The sequence below is a fragment of the Peromyscus eremicus genome, chromosome 1 (genome assembly GCF_949786415.1).
Source record: "Peromyscus eremicus chromosome 1, PerEre_H2_v1, whole genome shotgun sequence".
In the NCBI taxonomy this organism is placed as follows: domain Eukaryota; kingdom Metazoa; phylum Chordata; class Mammalia; order Rodentia; family Cricetidae; genus Peromyscus; species Peromyscus eremicus.
Window position 1 is genome coordinate 160411824 of NC_081416.1, and position 24249 is coordinate 160436072.

Below are 24249 nucleotides of genomic sequence, written 5' to 3' on the forward strand. Positions count from 1 at the left end.
TTCTTTGAAGATCTGGTAGAATTCTGTGCTGAAACCATCTGGTCCTGGGCTTTTTTTGGTTGGGAGACTTTTAATGACTGATTCTATTTCCTTAGGGGTTATTGGACTGTTTAAATAGTTTATCTGGTCTTGATTTAACTTAGGTATGTGGTACCTATCCAGAAAGTTATCCATTTTTTTTAGGTTTTCCAGTTTTGTAGAGTAGAGGTTTTTGAAGTATGACTTGATGATTCTCTGGATTTCCTCATTGTTTGTTGTTATGTCCCCCTTTTCATTTCTGATTTTGTTGATTTGGATGTTCTCTCTCTGTCTTTTGGTTAGTTTGGATAAGTGCTTGTCTATCTTGTTCATTTTCTCAAAGAACCAACTCTTGTTTCATTAATTTTTGTATTTTTCTCTTTGTTTCTATTTTATTGATTTCAGCTCTCACTTTGATAATTTCCTGGTGTCTATTTTTCCTGGGAGACTTTGCTTCTTCTTGTTCTAGAGCTTTCAGGTGTGCTGTTAAGTCACTACTGTGAGATTTCTCCAGCTTATTTATGTGGGCATTTAGTGCTATGAATTTCCCTCTTAGCACTGCTTTCATAGTGTCCCATAAGTTTGGGTATGTGGTGTCTTCATTTTTGTTGATCTCTAGGAAGTCTTTAATTTCTTTATTTCTTCCTTAACCCATTGGTGATTCAGTTGAGTATTATTCAGTTTCCATGAGATTGTAGGTTTTCTGTAGTTTTTTGTTGTTGTTGAAATCCAATGTTAGACCATGGTGGCCTGATAGAACACAGGAAGTTATTCCAATTGTTTTGTATCTGTTGAGACTTGTTTTGTGGCCAAGTATATGGTCGATTTTAGAGAAGGTTCCATGGGGTGCTGAGAAGAAGGTATATTCTTTTTTGTTAGGATGGAAGGTTCTGTAGATATCGATTAAGTCCATTTGATTCATGACATCAGTTAAATCCTTTTTTTTCCCTGTTAAGTTTTGATTTCGGAGATCTGTCCATTGGTGAAAGTGGGGTGTTGAGGTCTCCCACTATTACTGTGTGGGGTTTTATATGTGGTTTAAGCTTTAGTAATGTTTCTTTTACATATGTGGGTGCCCTTGTGTTTGGGGCATAAATGTTCAGAATTGAAACTTCATCTTGGTGGATCTTTCCTGTGATGAGTATGTAATGCCCCAGAAGGGAATTCTTATCAAGTAGTATGATCCACCATAAAATCTCTTGTGAGTGAGGAGGTACTAGGTCCCAGTTGGAAGACAATTGCTAATGTTTTGTTCAATGGAGTGTCTGGGTCTCTATATATCCCTTCTGAGCCTTGCTTTTGCAGGAGATTAATGTAGTTTCAGGTGCAGATGTAATTGTTATAGTCTTCCTCCTTGCTGTTCTTCCTTTGGCATTTGTTTCTGTTGCTGATGGAGAGAGTTGTCATCATTTAGGTTGCTGAGTCTCAGTGGCTGCTGTTGTGGTCAGATGACAGGCTGGTACTCAGAAATGGACCATGCACAAAGCAGTCCATCCAAAGCTCAGGGATTGTCCTGCAAGTAGGAGCCCAATCGAATTGAGACCTAGAGCAGTGAGGTAGAATAGAGTAGCATGGCTTTCTATTCAAAAATCAAGTGAACATCCTATTGTGATGTCTTAGCAGTCATTACCTCAGATGGATGGAGACCTTAGAAAGTAATTGAACAGATTAATGCAGTGATAGACAGGTCTGTGGCTGTGAAGCTTAACTGGACATAGTAGAAGGAGCCATGGAGAGTCATGATAACTTTACTTGTCATTCTAAATGTTACTTGCATTTGAACACCAGGACCTGGTGGAAAATGGTGTTTTTGTAAGCTAGAGAATAGAAGAAGTGGAGAGTTAATTGAAAGTAATGGACTTCCATGTATTACTTTCACAGGAAATACCAATAAGTTGGTGGGTATAATGTGAAGTGTTCTACCTTCTATGAATTTCAGTGTGGAGAGCCTTTAAACACCAACACCTGGTCTTCCACATATCTCATCCTTACTATTACAAGAAATTGATCATGTTATTGCTTTGCACATCAGTGTAGATTGCAGCATTTTTCAGGAATATCTATATTAGGGCCCGATCTTGCTTCAGTAACAGCAATGGATAGGGCATATGTGATGTCTACACACCATGGAACTCATTTCAGCTAAAGTGATGAATGCAGTCAAGGTGATTGCAGGAGAATTCTTTTAACTTGAGATAATCATATTGTACCAAGTGTATCCAGCCCCAGACAAATATCTGATGCTGTCTCTATATATCAATCCTAGATTACACTTACCTACATGTTTCCATTCATGACATTGGAGGCAATGCTGTGGAGCAGAATAATTGCTAAGATTTGTGTTGAGAGTTAAGGAATGAGTAGGTGTAAGTAACCGAGTTTCTGGGCTCAGTATACAATGTAATGTTTTAAGAAAAACGTGTTCAATGAATAGTACAATGAGAATTAATAGTCACTGAGAAGAATTCCATAAAAGAAGAGAATTGTATTAATTGCTTTAATAAGAAAAATGCTTCCTGAGATTTATTTAATAAGGGTTGTTCTATGTGATACTTAATTTGAAAACAAAGATTAAAATAATAATATCAAGATTGGAAGATATCTGTCCAAATGCCTTTCTATTGTTCCTAAGGTGTAAAGTGAAGCACAATAGTCTCATGGCAGTGTCCAAATCTCTAGTTAAAGCCACACACAGAGCGAGATAAAACCAGAGGCCTCCCTAAGCCATTGCTATTCATCATTCTGTTATTTGAAAATTGTCCCTGTGAGGATCATTGCATACAGAAGGTGGGATCTTTTCATGCTGTCTTTGTTAGCATTTTCTAATTGGGTGACTCTGGACATAGCCTTTATTAGAATGGACAATTTGGGGCCTACACAGTAGTTGGGGTTTAGATATTTTTAAGATAGATACATGATGAAACTCTATGGACAGCTTGAATACAATCGCTCAACAAAATTGTGATGCCCTACTTCTTAGAAGTAGAAAAGCAATAAAAACTTTACCACAAAAGCAAAAAGTCCCCAACATAGCATAAGCCTACCTCATTAGAGGTCAATGCTTCACAGGCATTGTAGCAAGTACAGCCTACAACAGAAACAAAACAGATTGTCAGAAAAAATGAATCCAAGTTAAGTTCCAGTTGTAAACACTTGCAGTTAAGCCTCTTTGGATTTTAGGTATGTACAAAAAATGCACCATGGATTAAGAATGGTCTCTTCATCGAGCCTTGCTGGGAAACATGGTTATCCACATGTACAGAAAGAACCTTGATTCCACTTGGCTTGTTGGAGCATTTCTTTAGTCCCAGTACTCTTGAGGCATTGGCTGAGGAGAAGGCAGAGGCAGAGGCAGAGGCAGAGGCAGAGGCAGAGAGGCAGAGGCAGAGGCAGAGGCAGAGGCAGAGGCAGAGGCAGAGGCAGAGGCAGAGGCAGAGGCAGAGAGGCAGAGGCAGAGAGGCAGAGGCGGAGGCGGAGGCGGAGGCGGAGGCAGAGGCAGAGGCAGAGGCAGAGAGGCAGAGGCAGAGGCAGAGGCAGAGGAGGCAGAGGCAGAGGCAGAGGCAGAGGCAGAGGCAGAGGCAGAGGCAGAGGCAGAGGCAGAGGCAGAGAGGCAGAAAGATTTTTGTGAATTCAATGATTACTTGGTCAGTGCAGCCAGTTCCAGGATATGCTTGGCTATGGAGAAGGTCCCTGTCTCAAGAATCTAAAAGTGAGTTAATAAATAAATGAATTCTGTTTACTATATGTAACCCTGGAAAAAGATAATGCCAAATTCCTCAGAGGCCAAAGTGTAACAAACTCTGATACTATTAGAGCACAGAGTAGCACAAAGAGTTGAAGGTTCAGGAGATGCCAGTTTTCTTCTCTCCCTTCTTTCACAGTGAGTGACAGACCATCACAGATCCAGCATGTGCATGCTGAGGTTGGTTTGAGGCTTTTTAAATGTATCATGGCTGAGCTCAGGTAGATCCTGCTTCCTCTTGTTGTTGAGGACAGTGGGCTTGTCTTCTGCCTTGACTCTGTGACTTGATGGCCTCAGCTCCCTCAGCTTTCTTGGAGTTGTTTTCTCTAGTTCTCTTGGTCTGGTCTTGCCCATGAACCCTAGGTCTGCTGGGCCTACAGAGTGTGGCTTTCTGAGCTTTGCCCTCTATTTGCTTGGCCATGTTGTCAATAGCCCCTTGTCTGGCCACAACACTGGTCCCAGCCTCTCTCCCTCCACCAGATCCTGACATTGGATTCTGCCCCAAGTAGCTCCATAAAGCAGATTAGAAACTTTCTTTCCTTCATCCTCAGCTGGTTTAAGGGTGTGCTGAGTACACCTTATCTTTACTGGGCCTGATTCCTCCTGATGACCTGCAGCCTTTGCATTGGGTGGCTGTGGGAACCTGGAATTGGTTTAGTTCAGAGAGGGAGTTGATCATTTGGGGAGGTGAACTTCTGCCATCAGTGTAGTCATGCCTGCAAGTCTATGCTGGAGGCCAATACACTGTGCATGTTCCAGGCTCATCCTGACCAAGACTGCTGCTTCACAATGTGGCATTGTCAGAAGCAAGCTTCTGCCCTAGGCTCCCAGCATGAGTGAAGTGCAAGGGATGCTTCATGTCGGGGTGTGCTAAAAGGAGAGAGATGGGTCTTGGTTTTCTTTCATGCACTCATAGGCTTCCAGAGGCATTGACAGATTTGCTGCCATCTCATGCAGGTTGTCATTTTCTGTTTGTTCTAGCCATGGAGCTTGTGGAAATGCCAGGAATTCTGAAGATTGAGGATGGGAGCAGTTAATGACTTGCCACCATCAACAGGTGGTGTTATCATCAGGTAATCCAGGGTGCAGGAGTAGCAGAGTTCTGTTCTGCAGCTGAGGGAGTCTCTGGCTTGAGGTGTGATTCCCAGGGAAGTCTCCCTTTGCACCACTGAAAAAGAGTCAAGGAAGAAGTCAGTCCCTGGTAAGTGGGATGTCCCTTTCTTTCAGTGCACATCTGTACTTAGGCCCCTACAACAGCTGGATGACATTCTTAGGATCTCTGCCACAGCTGCAGATATTTAGAAACAGCAGTCTGAGTTGATTTCCAGTTGTAAGCACATTCAGTTTAATCTCTTCAGGTTTTGGGTAGGTACCAAAAATGCACCTTGGCTTACACATATCTCCTTCATCCAATCATGCTGGGAAGCCTGGATATCCACATAGACAGAATGAAACTTGATTCCATTTGGCTCTTTGGAGCATTCCTTTAGTCTCAGCACACTTGAGGCAGGGTCAGTGCCTGGGAAATTGCAGAGGCAGAGGAAGAGTCATAGACAGAGGCAAAGGTAGTGGCATAGATAGAGGCAGGATGATGTTTGTGAGTTCAAGGGTAGCCAGATCAACATAGTTAGTTCCTGAACATGCAGTGTTATGAAGAGAGAACCTGTCTGAAATATCTAAAAGCAAATTAGCAAATCAATGCGCTATGTTTCCTATGTGTCACCCTGTCAAAGAAATGCCAAATGTCTCTGTAGCCATAGTCTGAGTAACACTGACAGTATTAGAGCACAGAGTATGACAAAGTGTTGGATGTTTAGAGATAGCCCAGGATGGAGGAAATCACACGTCAGAAATCTGGGACGTATTTGAGAAATGGTCTCTTGGGGAAGTAAAGCATTTGTTCCCAGAAAAAAAAGAAACAGTTATTTGAGAGGGGGTCCTAGAGAACAGGAGGACATCTTTGCTATTGCTACCCCTGTGAGAAGATTAATATTTAGATTATTTAGAATTAGATAAAATACATAAATCATAAGAAAGAAGGCAACCCAGGTAGTAAAGTGCAAAGAGAAAGACAGTCCTCCCCTATTTCATAAAAAAGAGAGTTTGGACATACAAAGGTTCAGATGGAGGAGGAATCAGGGAAATGCATAGTGAACCTCCTAGATGCCATCCAAGGCCAACTAGAAAAGAAATGACAGCCACCACTGAGAGAGTTCACAGAAAGCAATGCTATACAATGCTGAGGATGGAAAGATTTCCAGCCTGATTGGATGTCAGTGTGGAGAATCCTCCAAAAGCCTAAACCTGGCCCACCCCATGGATCATATATGTCTTTCCAAAGAACTCAATATATTAGAGAGGTACTTGCCCATCAGTGTTGACTGCAGCACCGTTTCAAGAATATTAGGGAACCAAGCATGGTGTCCAACAGCATTGCCATGGGTGAAGAAAATGAGATGTTCGTAGAATGTGAAGTCTTTTCAGCCATAGAGAAAATGAAGTTATGTTGTTTGCAGTATGTGGATTCAACTGAGGCTCATGAGATGGCTCAGTAGATAAGAATACTTGCTTTTCTTGCAGAGTCCCCAGGCTTGCTTCAGAGCCCCTTCTTGTGGCTTTCAATCTCTTAATTACAAACTTCACAGATCCGATGGCCTCTTCTGACCTCTGTGGGCACTCCACACATTTGTTCCACAGGAATTCAGGTAGACAAACAAACACACAAACACAAAATAAAGTATTAATGGGTGATTTCAAAGATGGATACAACTTGAGACAAAGAGTAAACGAATGAAACCCTTCTCAGGAAATTGTTCAACCTTGTATATTTTCTCTTTAAAGTACATCCTTGATGGTGCATATATGGAATCCTGTATTTCACGTTATGAAATTTCAGGAGGAGCTCTGCCCAAGACTAGTAATGGTTAAAGGACTGAAGTGAGTGATTCAAAATGGGAGGAAGTGTGGTGAGAACAGGAGTGTGTTTACTATAACAGTATACACTATAGGAAACATACCAAGTTCAAAAACCAGTATAATGAAAATAAAAGTCAAAATAATTTTATAACTAGTCCAGGTTTTAGCTAATTACTTTTACCTTAAATAAAAATACTACCAGGGATTTATAGCATATGATATATTAATATATCACATATTACTACTTTGGCAACATAAATGAATAACAGCAAAGGTACGAAGAAACCATCAAAGTCTTCTATATACTTACTCATGGATGAAATATCCAATTTTAGCATCTCCAGTCACTTTTAGTGTCTTCAAATATTTACAAGTATAGAAACTGTCTGACCATTTATTTAAATTTTCTTGGATCTACACATTAACCTCCTTAACTCCATATGTACCTATATATGTACACATTGACCCAAATCTTTAAGTCCAACGTATACATGTATATCTGGGTCAATGGCTTACCTTGTCTATGTTGAATAGTACTGTGTTCCAAACTCCAGGCCAGCCCATACATGACATAGCCAAAATATCTAGAAATTTCCATATCCTTTTGCCTCTGAAGGAAGAGCTGTGGTTTTCCCAGAGAGGTGTACTTGGCAGCATTCTCTCTCTTCCGTTGAGCCTGCCTCTTCATGGCCTCCCTCTCTGGTCTCTGCTCTTCTGTGATGGGCTTTGAGATGACTGGCCCTGAAATGCTGACTTTCCTCCTTGGAATTGGTTGTCAGCTGAAGTCATATTGGAATTGAGGTTTGGGAGGTAATAGGTCCTCCTTCTTGCCAGCAGAGGGAACATCCACAGGAGTTGATAGAGAGGCTGTCATTAAATCCAAGTCATTATTCTCTGTTTGTTCCAAGCTTGGAGCAGGAGGCAAGGGCAGGAATTCCAAAAAACTGTGCATGGGAGCAGTTAATGACCAGTCCCCATGGACAGGTGGTGTCTTCTGGACATCCTGGGTGCAGGCACTGCAGAGGTCTGGACTCTGCAGCAGACAGTGTGTCTGGCCTGAAGCTGTCAATCCCAGGGTTGTCTCCATTTTCATCACTGAAAAAGAGTCAAGGAAGAAGTCAGATCCTGGTAAGTGAGGTGCTCCCCACTTTTCAGTGCACCTCAGTACTCAGACCCCTACAGCAGTGGGGAAGGCATTCCTATGAGCTCTGCTTGAGTAGCATAGGCGGCACCTCCATTGGGAGACTTGTGACCACTGTCTTATTTCTGGTAACCATGTGATATCATGTTTTCTCAAATGTTTGTGTTTTCCTTGGTGTTTGTGTGTTGTGTGCATGCATAGTGATCATGGGGAGGTGACAGAAATCCCTTGGGGTGTGGTCCTCCCTTTCCTTTCCCATGTCTGTAAGAGTGACCCTCATTTCCATGGAAGTTTGCTATCAGGCAGGTTGTCTGGTCCACAATATTCAAGAACTTCCCCTTGTCTTCCAACTCTTGGCATTACTCAAATGCCCCCAGTTGCCTGACTTTCTAAATGGGTTCAGGTAACCAAACCCAGTTCCTCACTCCTGCAAGGCAATCATTTCTACAACCCTGGATTTCCTCCAGCTCCACACTTCACAGTCTTGTTTTAATGATATGAAAATTGGGTTAAGAAGGTGAAATGTTAGGTTTGTGTGACTGTGTAGTAGCTAAAATATCCTAATGATTATGCATAGACTTGGCTCACCTCTGAATAACCATTGCAAAAAAAAGAAGAGAGAGAGGGACAGAGCCAATGAAAGAGAGAGAGAGAGAGAGAGAGAGAGAGAGAGAGAGAGAGAGAGAGAGAAGCTTTGCCCAACTTAGCAGTTGTACACTGGTACACTGGGTATCCTGGACTCTCACTGCACTTATGCTTGTAAGAGAACAGCAGGGCCAGCACTTGGAATCTGGGAGTAATACTTCTTCTAGGACAGATTTGGAGTTGCACTGCTCTAGAATCAGAATTCAGCAAAGAGAAAATAAAGGTCTACCAAATAGAAATGCCTTGGTGTCCTCTATAACACTGAGCAACAGATTAGGAAGTAGGTGATTGACACAGCCATATCTGAATGGAATGGCAGAAGTTATAAAGCCAGAACTGCTGCTTGACAAAGATCCAGCAAAGCTGAGCCACATGATGGCTGCCATGCCGCCTTTGGTTTTCACCTGTTACACTTTTAATGGGGCACTTTTAATATTTGTACAATTTGGGTATGTTGCATCCATGGAAAATTCTTTATGAATCATTTATGCCTTCTCCCAGGCATGCTGCTTCTAAGCTTACCCAGTAAAGTCCTGAACATACTGTTCCCCCCACACACACTTTGAGGGAGATATCCTTATCTACTTGAAGGTCTTCTTTACGCCTTGGATGTTGTGACACATAAAGAAGCCAGAGGTTTCTTCATGAGGCTATTAGATATACTTGAAACATCTGTCCCTGTACTTACACAGGGACAAGCTATTCAAAACAAAGTAAAATTAAAAAGGTCAACAAGATTTGGTGGGCTGGAGGAATTGTCCACAATTCAGATTACAAGGCTCTTCCCACTGTACACTCCGACAATTACGTGACATACAACTCTGCCCTACATAGAGACATATTGATAAGTAAAATATGGAGTGGAAAGATGATGAAAGTAGGAGGTGTTACAACCTCCCTGTCTTAGAAGTTAACTCATGTAGAGCCACTATAATGTCACATGACCAAGGAACAACAGAATGCCAGGATTAAACATATAGACAAATTCTATAAGGAGATAAATGTGAACATTGATTGTATTATGTCAGAATTTGAATAATAACTTCAGCATCTTTAGCCTAAGGATTTCTCCTGGGTACTCTGACCATTAAGAGTTAATAATACATTGCTTGGGACATGACAAAATGCCCAGGATGGTTGAGGATTTTGTTTTGGTCTAGTGTCCTTGAAGTAATCAAAGCAACAGGCCTTAGCACAGGCTATCATATGCCTCTAGATTATTAAAAATAGGGCTATGGGGCTAATGAGTAAGAATGATTACTCTGTTTATTAATGATGTCAAAACTTGAGGGAAAATGATTGGAAATAATAACTGTTTGGTCATAGTTTACAAATGATGACTAAAAGATGAGCAAAAGGAGGTGTCCAAAACAAAAATGATATGATCCATGTTTTGGAACATGATGAATGTCTGCTAAGTAAATTCTGTATAAATAAAGAAAAACACTCTGGCTGCTAGTTAGTCAGGCTACAAGATTCTCGCAACCACCATGGCCTGGCTCACTTCCTTCACCACTGACTCCTTACATTTTCTGCAGAACCCATCCACTGCCAAGGAAGGCTTCCCACAGGTGATTGCTGTGTAACGGTGCATGGGACTGATTAACTAGGTCAGTGATGTGTGTGTCTGTGGTGGTGTCCTTGGACATGTCTTAATGGAGGATGGGTGCCACTCATTGCCCTGCATTGTCAGTCATTATAGAGACTGAAGATGGGGATGGTGAGCCAGGCCAAGGCTGAGCTCTCAGGACTCCCATCCTTTCTCCCTGAGGACATCCACTGCTGAAAGGTCGAGCTGTGTCTGCTTTGTGTGCTGATCTCACTCCTCCCCTCCTGGCTTTACTTGAAGACGGGTGTCTGGCATGTCTTGAGCAGGTGTGGGATGTTAGATGGCAGAGTTGGAGAAGGGTGTTTGGACATTCGTTGGCTGAATCTCCTTTGGCATCATCACCATCCCTGGTTTCAGGGCAGAGCACTGACCCCCAGAATAGGACACAGATCTACAGGCCTGCATGCACTGCCTGAGTCCTCCAGCCATCAGAGGACCGAGGCTGTTGAGGTCATTTGATAGAGGTGGCTGCCCTCCTGGTAGGAAGGTGCCAGGCTGTATCCTTGATTAGGTACCTGTGGTGCTGTGGCCTGAACAAGGCTGGCAGATAGTGTTGGATAGGAAAGGACTAAGGCAATGGGATCTAAAATATTGTCACCCTGGGCTGTCATAGACAAGGAGGAGAATGTGGTATTCTGGTCAATGACAGTTACAGTGAAGTCCTGGAGTGCAGCTCCCCTCCTGTCAGTGCTTCCCGTGGGATCCCACTAAGAACACCTGGATAGGAGAGTGCTGAGGCAGAGCTCTGGCCCTGGTCAGTCAATGCAGTCACCATGGTTGTGCCAGCTGGTAAGTAGGGGTAGGCACTGTCCATGAGCTGCTGGGAACAAGTGCTGGAGTCTGATGGCAGGAGCCATGCTGAACTCACAGCTGGGATGCAGACCTTGAAGAAGTTGCACACACTTCCTGCTAAGGGCGTGGCATTCCTCAGCACAGGCACAGAGGGCTGCAGAGCACATTCTGTCCCACAGAAAGGTGCACTTTGGAAATTTTCTGTAGGAAGGAAGAGGAAAGTGGGAAGAACAGTGATATGGAATCTCTGTGGCTTCCCATGAGGAGCTTTGTTAACTGCAGTTTGTTCTGTCTGGGAAAGTCTGAGACCTATTTTCCCTCTCATATCCCAAACAAGTGGTTCAGAATGATTCTTGGTAATGGATAGGATGACACTCATTTGATGAGCTGCCTGTTCTTCCTGTGTGGGCAAGCATTTCCTAGTTGATCCAGGTTGACCCTTGCTCTGACTAGACAACACCATACTTTGCCCTGCTTTGTCTTGTTCTGATACCTGCTGTGGTACTGCCTCACACCTGTGTCCCAGAACAGAAGTGTTTAAAGTAGGAGAACCTTAGACAGCTTCTCATGCCTGTACCTTTGTCCTGTTCTGTGCAGAGCTTCCTCTATGCAGAGAGAGAGATTCTCCCTAGATCAGTCTGACCTTGAAATCACACAGACTGGCCTGCCTCTGCACCAGAGTGCTGGCATTGTAGGTTCTTCCATGTCCTCCAGGCTTGGCTCTACTCGGAGCTTTCTTAATGAAATGATGTATCAGGAATTTCATAGATAAGAACTGTATTTAGCTAAGAATCCCTTGGTCATCTAGCTCCTTCTGTTCCCCACTACTTTTTGTGTAAGTCATTACCTCTTACTTTTATATAACCATTCAACTCATATACATATATGACTACATGAATACAACCTGCTGATAACATTTCATGTTGATTGCCTGTGTTTCGTGTGATGTCTTGCGACTACAAATGTATTGTGGAGTTCATCTCTGAATAAGGTTATTTCTTAATTTAATAGTTGGTTAAATTCATTCTTCAATGAACACTTCCATAGTAATTGCTAATTTCTTGTAACTCTCCTAGTTGGGAATCCTTGTGAGAATTCTTGCACACACTGGTGTGTCAGTTCTTGTCCAGAGAACAACTGACTGTGGAGTACCCAGCCCATGTTGATAACATCCAACACAAGCAGTGTTCAAAAAAATGTGGAGGATGATGTGGAAGATGGGCTGGATAGAGTGTAAGAGCCAGGGATCACAGCTGGATATTATTTTGTATATGTGACAGGAAACCGTTACCTAGACTAATCTCAACAGTGTGGCTGCATAATAATGGGTGGGGATGTGACATTGTCTTGTGCCTTTTTATATAATCTGTGGTTATCTGTAACATTCAGTTCCAAACTGCCTTTGTGTACATCAGGGTCATCTCTGCAGTTTGTCTTCTTTTATTTCCATATTTTCTAACCCCAGTAAGAACCAAATCTAAATGTGACATTCAATTCCAGGTAACTCTATCAGCATCAATGGTATCCCCACTAAACCAAGATTTAAATTATAGTAAAAATAAGGGGAGAAGTGATCAAAAGAAATGTTTTAAAGTTTCTTTCCTTACTTGCCATGGTTGGAGGGAGAGTATCAGCAATCCACAGTACAATTGAGCAAGAGAATTGGTTGTCCTTGTCTGATCAGCTGACCTGAGTGGCAAGTGTGTCCAGTATCAGACAGCACTTACTGGTCACTGGTCACAGGTGACCTGTGATGATCCAAATTTGTTTACAGGCATCGCCATGACAACCCCTAGAACCTACCAGGTGATGGTAGAGTTGGAGGGAGATTGATGTCATAAACAGGGCAGCAGCCAATGGGAAGATCGGATTCTGAGCTAACAAATGGGATTGGTTAAAGAAAATGCCAGGAATCCAACAGTAGCCACAGAGGCTGAGGTGTGGGCTAGTGAAAGAAGGCAATCTTGGCATGGAAGTCCCCCTTTCATGTGGTTTAGTCCAGAGTATTGGCAGAGCTTCTTATAAGGTTTATCGATGAAGCTGTGTCTATTGTTCCCATGAGGTGTCACCTTCCAGCATAGAGTGTCCCATCATCATACACTGTACATACAGTCAGTAGCCTTGGGCAAGAAAGAGAGGAACACCTTCGTGAAGGAAACGTGGGTGTGAAACCGTTTCACTTGATCTGATTTATGAGCTGTCATCCTCTGTCCATGACCCAAGGAAGAGATCAAAGGGCTCCCTTCTGACTGGGTAGAAGAACAGGGTATTGATGCACCTTTGATGATCAACTCCAAGAATTTTCTATTTGGGTTTCTTCTCCTAGAGGCCTTCCTTGGTCTGTGTTGACCCAGCCAAGACTCACATCTCCCTTCTCTGCTTTTCATCCCTTTTTGGTAGGCTTTGATTCTTGGACTAGGGTGAACCTGTATCCTTAGAGTGGTGGGAAGTATCATGGTGAACTTCCAGAAGCAATGGTCTTCTGTTCACCATGAAGATGCTTGTAATTGGAGGCTGCTGGTTGTAGCAAGCACTTGAGGGGTAACCCCTGTTGTTTGGGTGCTCATCTTGTACCTCACTCTGGTCTCAGACTCATGGGCATTCTTTGTATCTTGCCTCCCTTCTTATAGTTTGAAGTTGTTAGTCATTGAGTCTGGCTGCCTTCTCTCTTCATCCACAAGTATAATGAGTGTGACAGTTACTGAAGCTTCTTCCTTCTGGCAACAGTCTCTGCAGAATCCTGGGCTTCTAGCATTCTCTGCCATGCTTTTTTATGAGAAAAGGCTAAATAGAGATGGAACACCTGGAGCAGGAAGGCATTTGTTGGTATGTGGTGGTGGGTTACATGAAAATGCAATGTAGGTGTTTTTGTAAGTGTTGCAGCTTGTTGGAATGGGATCCTGGCAGTTGAGAGCCAAGCAATAGCACAAAGTCAATTTAAGCTAGCAGCTTACATCTGTTCCAGTTAAAGCTTTCCCCAATGAAACCACTCTGCTTTGTTAGGGGAAGGTTTCCACAGCAAAAGGTACAGTTCTGCTCTACTCTGCTCCACTACGGCTAATGTTCCCTCTCTGCTCTGCTCCCTTCTGATGAAAGAAGGTCTCACCCAAATCTCATTCAAGAGATTTATTAGAGGAGAAGAATCCAGGAAGGTTGCTTCCTCTAACAGAGTGGAAAAAGGCATTTCCCAACTGAACGTGTACAGGGCTTATGTAGTAGAGGTTCTTAGTGGGGGAGCTTTTCAGGGTGAGAATTGCTCAGATTCCAGTCCCGGAGTTTGGACAAACTCAGAGATTTGTTACATTTTGTGCTCAGGGATTGGTTGGTTTTCTTCCTAAGGGATTGGTTGGTTTTTGTGTTGAGTGTGTCAGGGGCAGAGTGTGTTTCTTTGACTCTGGTTTCAGGTCCCAAGTGTGTTTTTATTCACTGGCCATTTTTAACCTTTTGGCTCTGGTTTCAGGGCTATGGTCTATTTCTTTTTTTGGCCCTTTTTAAGCTTTTGGCTCTTCTTTTAGAGCCATAGTTTCAGGGCCACTGTGTGTTTCTTTGGCTGGCTCTTTTATCCTACAATTTCCCTTTATATTTGAAAAAAAGAGAACAACCCATTTCCCATCTCAGTGTATCTTCACAGACAGGAATGCAAAATTTTGATGAAATATGGGGAAATCTTGTGTATTTCCTCATTTTGATTTAGATTGTTATCATTTTTGGTCATTCACTGGAGGGTTCATAGACTGTCTTATGGCATGGGTGTAGTGTGCATTTATAGACATTTCTTACTCTAACTGCCTCAACAAGCACTACTGTGACAGTGTCTGTCAGTCCTCATTGAAAATGACCCTGGAGCCTGTTTAGCTCTCCTCCTGCATTCACATGAGCTGTCAGCACTGTCCCTTGGGACCTCTTTTACACTGAGCTAGTGCCGTAGCTAGCAGCTACATGTCCAGCTCAGTAGACCTGTTCCTCCATGTGGATTGTATCATATTTTGGATTGCTTGGCAAAGGTCTGCAATAAGACTGTCCTTTTTCATAGGCCAGCAGGCTGCCTTTGTCATTCACCCTTGTAGTTTCCTTCATGACTGACCACTTGTCAGATAATGTGACACATTCCAAGTGGCAATGACTGAAAGTTGGAAGGTTCATCCAGGCTTCTGGTTGTAAATCCATCAGAAAAAACTGTTCTCTTGTAGCAGGTTAGAACCAAATGAGTAGAACATGCCGGGGCCTGTGTTATTTGAATTCTGACAGTGGAGAGAAAATGAAAGATTGGTAAGTAGATAGATAGAACTGTGTTCAGTGTTTAATTCTCATAATTTCTGTGTTTTTTACTTTTTAATATTCGCATATTATTTTTCTTTCAGTGTAACATGACTTATTTCCTCTAACCACATATACCGAACTTAGTTACCACACTCCTTTCAATTATTTTCCAAGTCCTCATTTCTCAGTACATACTACCATTCTCTCCCTCTTTACAAAAGAAAAAGCTTTCAAGAGATAACAAACAAATATGATAAAATATTTTTTAGAACAGCATCTCCAAGAAAAGTAAATGTAAGTTAAATAACTTGAAAGACGGCATCCTGTATGTGTGAGAAAATGGCACTCTCTGAAGAAAGATGCCTGCTAAATGCTAAGTAACAGAGGTAGGGTTAAGCCTCAGGAGATGTTGGCTAAGAAGGTCCTTAGTTCCTCCTAAAATATGAAAGTTATTGTGATCCTGTTGTAAGTTATGAGCAAGAAGTAGAAAAGGGCCAAATTGAATGATTTCCAGAATATGAGAAGTTCAGACTCGCCTGGAGCTGGAATCCCCTTTCTGATAGCCAGCTGGGTGGCTTTCATAGACCAAGCAGGCTCTTCCATCATTTTGGGGGAGAATGGTCAGGAATTGTGCTATTAGGTTGTTGGATGGCTCTTCCACATATTAAAATGTCAAGAGAGAATTATACACTGGTAAGTGGAAGGCACAGTTGTTAGATATATTTGTAACAACTCTCCAATTTGTTATGTGTACATATGCACAGAAGGGAATTCTTATCTTGTACTGCAATCCACCATAAAATGTTCTGTGACTGAGTAGTTCCTATGTCCCAGAGGTAAGACAACTGCTATTGTTTTGTTGAATGGAATGGTTGGGTCTCTACATTTCCCTTCTAAACCTTTGCAGTTTTGCAGGAGATTAATGTAGTTGCAGATGCAGATGTAACAGTTAGAGTCTGCTTCCTTGCTGGCCATCCTTTGGCATTTGTTTCTGTTGCTGATGGAGAGAGTTGTAATTGTTTCAGCTGCTGAGTCTCAGTGGCTGCTGTTGTGGTGAGATGGCTGGCTGGTACTCAGAAATGGATCATGTACAAAGCAGTCCATCCAAAGCTCAGGGATTGTCCTACTAGTAGTCCAATCAAATTGAGAACTAGAGCAGTGGGGTAGAATAGTGTAGCATGGCTTTTTATTCCAAAATCAAGTGAACATTCCATTGTGATATGTTAGCAGTGATTACCTTGGATGGATGGATACCTTAGAAAGTAATTGAACAGAAATTTGCAATGATAGACAGGTCTGTGTCTGTGAAGCTTAACTGTACATAGTAGAAGGAGCCATGCAGATTCATGAAAACTTGACTTGTCATTCTAGATGTTACTTGCATTTGACTATCAGGCACATTGGAAAATGGTCTTTCTTTATGCTAGAGAGTAGAAATAGAGGTTAACTGAAAGTAGGGGGCTTCCAAGTATTGCTTCCACAGGAAACACCAATAAGTTGGTGGGTATAATGTGAAGTATTCTACCCTCTCTCTATTTCAGTATGAGGTCACTTTAAACACCATCACTATGTCTATATCATTTCCCATTTATACATCTCCAAGGAATTGAACATGTTATTGCTTTGCACATCAGTACATATCGCAGCATTTTTCAGGAATATCTATGTTAGCTGATCTTGTTTTCCAATAAGAGAGCAATGGATAAGGAATATGTGATGTCTACACACAACAGAACCATTTCAGCTAAAGTGATGAATTCAGTCAAGGTGATTGCAGGAGAGTTCTTGTAACTCGTGATTTTCATATTATACCATATGTATCCAGTCCCAGACAAATATCTCCTGATGCTGTCTCTATATATGGATCCTAGATTACACATATCTCCATGGTTCCATTCATGACTTGGGAGGCAATGCTGTCAAGCAGTTGTCAATATCTAAGATTTTTGGTGACAGTTAAGGAAAGTTACTGGGCTCAGCATACATTATACAGTTTTAAAAGAATATGTTCAATGAAAAGTACAATGAGAACTAATGTTATTGAGAAGGATTCAATACAAGTACAGCACTATATGAATTGCTTTAATATGAAAATGCTTCCTGAGCTTTGTTTAATAAGAATTATTCTACAAGACCCTTAGTTTGAAAACATCAAGATTAAAGTAATAATATCAAGGTTAGAAGATATCTATTCAAATGCATTTCTATTGCTCCTAAGATGTAAAGTGAAGGACAGTAGTCTCATGGCAGTGCTTAAATCTGTAATTAAAGCCACACAAAGACAGCATAACACCAGAGGCCTCCCTAAGCCATTGCTTTTCATTATTCTGTTGTACCCAAATTTGTCCCTGTGAGGATCATCGTATACAGGTAGTAGGATCTTTTCATGGTGGGTTTGTTAATATTTTCTACATGAATGACTTTGGAAATAGCTCTCTTTAGAATGAACAATTTTGGTCCCACATAGTAGTTAGATATTGTGAAGACAGATACACCATTTGTGGTGATATCTTATTTGTATGTTAATATATAAAGCATGCCTGGAGATCAAGGGTAAAATGGCCAGCCACTTTTAAGTAAACATAGAAGTGATGCAGTGGTAGCACACGCTCTTAATTCGATCATGTGGCATAGGGTCTCTGTGTGTTCAAGGACACAGTAGGGAACAGCCAAGCTTGGTGACACACGCATTTAATCCCAGTACCAACCACAGAGACCTGGTGGTCTGTACAGACAGGCATTGACAAGGAAGTGAGGTAGCTGGGCTAAGAGCCAATGAGAGGGCAGTATAGCAAGGCAATAAAGGCATGGGTAAGACAGGAAGTAGCTCACTTTTGGTAGGTGCAGGACTGGAGAGGTAAAGTTGGTGGCTCTCTCTATTTCTCTGATCTCTAAGGCTTTCACCCCTATATTTGGCTCTGTGTTTCTTATTTAATAAGACCATTTAGAAATTCATCTACAATTGGTGCTCATGTGGCAAGAATTCATTAAAAAACCCATTGATGGCCTTATATGCCAGGGTTTACAGGCCCCCTGGCTTGGCCAGAGCTACATGAGATCTGGCTAAATGCAGCTGGAGCTACTTGTAGCCAGATCTCCTACTCATGTTGCTGGAGCTGCAAGGTTGCAGAACTGCAAGCAGCTGCACTGTTTGTGTGTTTACAGAGCCCCTGGTTCAGACCAGAACACGTGGCTGGACTTTTTATTTAGTTTTTAGCTTTTAGTAGGTGCTTTCTCTCTCTTTCTCTTTCTCTATGTCTCTGTTTCTGTCTCTCTGTCTCTCTCTGTCTCTCTCTGTCTCTCTCTCGCTCTCTCTCTCTCTCTCTCTCTCTCTCTCTCTCTCTCTTTCTGATTCTCATTTTGGACTGCCACCATGCTAGGTAGCTGCTTTGAAAATCCCTTGGACTTCTACTGTTCTATGCAGACTTGGTAAGTCAATTAAGATATCAGATATCTTAAAGGGAGAAACTAGTTAAAAGAGAACATTTTTTCCATATTAAAAAATAGAAAATATTTTTCAATAAAAGGAAATTAATCTTTGTTTGATAATTCATTAGACAGTCTTGAAAACTGTACAGTTAAATGAGAGGATAATTAATGTTGATAGGATGTAGGAAACAACAGTTATAACTATTATTTGTTTAATTATCCTTATTTTAGTATTAAAAAGATTGGTCAACTTAAGTGCCACGATAAAAGCTTGAGAAAAAAAGGTTAAAATGAATTATAGAGAAATTCAGACCCAGGCAGAAGACTTTAAAGGTGAAATTATTTCAGGAACGCATTATATGGTTACAGAGAGACAGCCTCTTTACAAACAATCAAACTTAATTCATCTGGTAGCCTTACAGGAACTACCTGCTCAACGGCATGTACAAGCTAACTGGACTCCAGTGGAAATGGTAGATTTAAGGAGATTTAAAGAAGCTATAGTATCCTATGGAATGCATTCTCCATTTGTAAAGCAAATGTTAAACTCGTGGTCAACTTGTAATAGGATTATTCCTCAGGACTGGAAAGAGTTGGTAACAGATGTTCTAGAATCCAGAGCACAATTACAGTGGTGACAATGGCTTAAGGAGGAGGCTAAGGCAATAGACACCATGTAGAAGAAGAGGTGTGGACATTGCCCAGGATCAAAGACAATGTTCATATGATAATCAAACCTTAATTCTATGCCGCATGGCAGCCATGAATGTGTGGGACAGAATTGAGGAAGCAGGAAAAAAATTGAAAATTTAAGTAAAGTGGTTCAAAGTCATTATAATTCAGTTCAAAAATGGAATTGTATGATATTCTTTGATATTATCGGATTTTTCAGAACCTCTCAACATAGTTACAAACTCTCAGTATGCTGAAAGAGTGGTATTACATATTGAGACTGCAGAATTTATCCCTGATGAGTCAGAATTAACTTCACTATTTATTCAGTTACAAGATATAATCAGGAATAGGAGCATCCCTTATATATAACTCACATCTGATCCCATATGGGACTGCCAGGCCCTCTAGCACAAGGTAATGACAAGATTGATAAATTATTGATAGGAAATGTGCTGGAGGCTTCAGAATTTCATAAAAAACATCATGTCAATAGTAAAGATTTAAAAAAGAATTTTTCTATAACGTGGCAACAAGCTAAGGATATTGTAAGGAAATGTCCTAATTTTTCCTTTTATAACCAGACTCTGCTACCAGCTGGATGTAACTCAAAGGGTACTCAGAGGAATGAAATCTGGCAGATGGATGTGTTTCACTTTGCAGAATTTGGAAAACTAAAATATGTACACTATACCATTGATACTTATTCAGGATTTCAGTGCAGAAATGCTTTTGGTTCTGAAAATGCTGAACCTGTAATCATGCATTTGCTAGAAGTTATGGCCATCATGGTTAAACCTGCACAAATTAAAACTGACCGTGTTCCAGCATATGTCTCTCGTAAAATGAAACTTTTTTTGCTTATTACAATATAAAGCATATTACAGTTATACCACATAATCCTACAGGCCAAGCAGTTTTAGAAAGATCAAATAGAACTCTAAAGGATATGCTAAATAAACAGAAAGGGGTAACAACCCCCCCCAGAAATAGATTACATAATGCTCTATTAACTTTGAATTTTCTCAGTGCTAATGAGAAAGGGACAATAGCTGCAGAGAGACACTGGATAATAGATAAAACTGCAGAATTAAATCAGCCTATATATTTTAAGGATGTGCTGACCTCAGAATGGAAACCAGGATATGTGTTATGTTGGGAACGAGGTTTTGCTTTTGTTTCTATAGGAAAAGATAAGCTGTAGATACCATCAAAATTGATATAGGTTCAATTTGAACAACAGAGACCCCTTAATTAGAAGAGGTGATAGTTCATCAACCAGCATGACCATCCAATTTAAACTAACTTATACCACTAACAAATGCCTTTTTATTTAATCAGATATAACTTGCCAAAAGGGAACCTCTCCAAAGTTAGGTTTGGGGAAGCGTTTTTTTGTTTTTGTCTTTCAGGAGAATGAAGGCCAAGGAATCTGAAGAACACTGGACAAATGAGACATCTGAAGATAAAGGACAAATAATCTAGAAAAATGTCCCAAGAAAAAGAGTAATTTGGCCTGTTGGTGTATCACATGTAAAATTTCTTAAGTCTTCCTAAATGTTTGTTTCTGCTCTTCTCTACAGACCACTAACACAATTGGTCTTTTTGTAGTCCTAGTTCAATTAACAATTAAAGCTGGCTTTGAAGTTGGAGAATGGCTCTTTCCTTCTCTAAACCCACGTATGTTGTTAAAAGGAAAATGGACTCAACAATTCTCTCTCATATAAACCCTCCTCATTCTCGCTAATTGGTACAAAATGGGAGGAAGTGTTGGAAGAACAGGAGTGTGTTCACTATACAGTATACACTATAGGAAACATACCAAGATCAAAAGCCAGTATAATGAAAATAAAAGTCAAGGAGAATAATTTTATAACCACAACAGGTTTTGACAAATTACTTTTACCTTAAATAACACTACCAGTGATTTCTAGCATATGATGAATTTATGTAACACATATTTCTACTTTGGAAACATTAAAGAACAATAGCAAAGGTATGAAGAAACCATCAAAGCATTCTATATATACTTACTAATGGATGATATAACTGACTTAATTTCTTCAATCACTTTTAGTGTCTTCAAATATTTACAAGTATAGAAACTGTCTGACCATTTATATATAAATCCCTGGATCTACCAATTAATTTTCCTAACTCCATATGTACCTACTTATCTACACACTCACCAAGATTTTAATCCAACGTATACATGTATATCTATGTCTATATCTCATTTTGTCTGTGTTGAATACCACTGTGTTCCAAAAACTAGGCTAGGACTTATATGATATAGTCATAATATCTAGAAATTTCTATATCCTTCTGCCTCTGAAGGAAGAGCTGTGGTTTTCCCAGAGAGGTGTACTTGGCAGCATTCTCTCTCTCCCGTTGAGCCTGTCTCTTCATGGCCTCCCTCTCTGGTCTCTGCTCTTCTGTGATGGGCTGTGAGATGACTGGCCCTGGAATGTGGACTTTCCTCCATGGAATTGGTTGGTAGCTGAAGTCTTGCAGCAGATAATGGATCTGAGGTTTTGGAGGTGATGGGGCCTTTTTCCTGGCAGCAGAAATAAGCTCCCTCTGTAGTGAAGTGTGAGATGATGCCCTGTAGGATAATGGCCTACAGACAGCTGGCTGAGGCCCAGGGAAAGATTGGATGGGGTTGGTTATGTTAGCTCGTGTGGCCCTGGTAGCAATAGGCAGAACAGGCTTGTCAGAGGCCATCAAAGAAGTGCAGGCAGGAGCTGGTTTAGATGGCTTGAGTGTGGTAGGCTGAGCTGAGTGGGAATGAGGCCTCACATGGTATACTGCAGGGAGCCTGCGTGAAGCCAGGGAGAGAGTGTAGATGTAACCTACCATCTTATTAAATAAGAAACACAGAGCCGATTCAGAGACGAAAGCCAAGATGTCAGAACTAAGAGCCTTACCCTTCCTGCTTCAGCCAAGAGAGCTCTCCGAAAAGGGGGCCTATTTCCTGTGTGTATGTCTTTAAATAGTCTTTCTGTTTTGCCTTCTCATTGGTTGTAAACCCAAACACATGACTGCCTCGTCACTGCCTGTGTGTACAGCCCTCCAGGTCCTCTATGGTATTGAGATTAAAAGCTTGTGTCTCCAATGTTGGCTGTATCCTTGAACACACAGAGATCTACCTAGCTCTGTCTACCAAGTGCTGGGATTAAAGGCTTGCTCCACCACCACCATGCTCTTGCTATGGCTCTAATAGCTCTGACCCCTGGGCAACTTTATATATTAATATACAATTAATATCACATTTCAGTACAAATAAAATACCACTATAAGAGAGGCTTTCTAGAAACCAGTCTGGCTTGTGGCTTCTCCAGGCCTGGGAAAGCCAGAGGTACTAACTTGACCTTCCCAGGTGGGGAAGCTCATACTGAGATGGAGATGGACAGTCCCTGTGAGCATTGCTCTCTGGTCTCTGAGCGTTGCTCGGGGTTTTACCAGGGCCTCGGCCATCACATGGCACATCCAGACGGGATGTGGTGGCTGGGCTTGTCCAGACATTTTTGTTGCTGAAGTTTAGCAGAGTCTGGGAGGAAGAGATGCCAGTTTTGTCATTATTCTTCTTCCCCCGTGAGTGAAGGGCCTGAGTGGATGCCCATTATGTACATTCCGAGGTGAGTTTGAGGCTTTTTAAAGGCGTCATTGCTGAGCTCAGGTGGATTCCTCTTCCTCTTGGTCTTGGGGATGGTGGGCTTCTCTTGTGTCTTGACTCTGTGACGTGATGGCTTCAGCTGCTGTATTTTGCTGAAGTTGTTTTCTCTGGTCCTCTTGGTCTTGTCTTGTCCTTGCACCCTAGCTACCCTGGGCCTGCTGAGTGCAGATTTCCAAGTGTTTGTTGTCCATGTTGTCAATATCCCCTTCACTGGCCCCAGCATTGTTTCCAGCCTCTGCTCCCTCCACCAGGTCCTGGTGCTGGATTTGGTCCTGAAGAGGTCCATGAAGCAGATGAGATACTTTCTGGTCTTTCTTGTTCACTTTTTCAGAGTCCAGTGATGCTGGAACTTTCCTGGGCCTGATCCCTCCTGATGACTGTGGAGTCTTTGGAATGGATTGCTGTGGGATTTTCCTGGTGGTCTAGGTCAGTGAGGGAGTTTAAGATTTGGGGAAGGTGAATATCTGACAGCACTGTAGTCATGTCTTCCATGTCATGCTTGAGACCATGACACTCTGCAAAGACCCAGGCTCTCCTAGACCAAGGCTGTTGCTTCACAAGATGGCATTATCAGAATCTGGCTTCTACCTTAATCTCCCAGCATCAGTGTAGTTCAGGGGCTGCTGCATGTCAGAGTGTGCTAGAGGGAGAAATGATGAGCCTTGGTTTTCTGTACTGCCCTCATAGGCATTCAGAGGCTTTGATTGCTCAGCAGTCATCTCTTCCACATTGTTATTCTCTGTTTATTCCAGGCTTGGAGCTGGAGGCAAGGCCAGGAATTCTGAAGGACTGTGAATAAGGGCAGTTAATGACCTGTCCCCATCAACAGGTGGTATCTTCATCCGGGTATCCTGGGTTCAGGCATTTCAGAAGTCAGGACTCTGCAGCAAACAGAGTGTCTGACCGGAAGCTATCTATCCAAGGGCCCTCTCCATTTCCACCACTGGAAAAGAGTCAAGGAAGGAGTCAGTGCCTGGTAAGTGAGATGATCCCCTCCTTTCAGTGGACCTCAGCACTCAGGCCTCTGTAGCAGTGTGCCAGGCATTCCCCTGAACTCTGCTTGAGTGGCAAGTGTAGCACCTCTGTTTACAGACACTTAGAAACTACTCAGTTGTTTCTGGTGACCACGCAATGTCTTATTTTCTCAGATGTTTGTGTGTTCCATATCATTTATTGGTGTGAGCATGCATAGTGGTCATGGGGAGGTTACAGAATTCTCTTGGTGTGTGGTCCTTTCTTGCCCTCCTTTTGACTTTGAAACAGTTCCTCTCAGTTATGTGGAAGTGTGCCATTAGGCAGTTTGTCTGGTCTATAATTTCCAAAACTTACACAATCTGCTTACTTCTTTC

At 41.8% G+C, this 24249-nt stretch overlaps 1 long non-coding RNA gene across 1 annotated transcript; it reads right to left on the reverse strand.

Moving 5' to 3' along the window:
- Positions 1-6092: 6092 nt before the first annotated feature.
- LOC131922929 (uncharacterized) lies at positions 6093-12654 on the reverse strand. The gene is made up of 2 exons (XR_009382436.1): positions 12471-12654; positions 6093-7771 (listed from the first exon to the last, which is right to left on the reverse strand). It is a non-coding gene; the product is annotated as an uncharacterized LOC131922929 (long non-coding RNA).
- Between the last annotated feature and the right edge of the window lie 11595 nt (positions 12655-24249).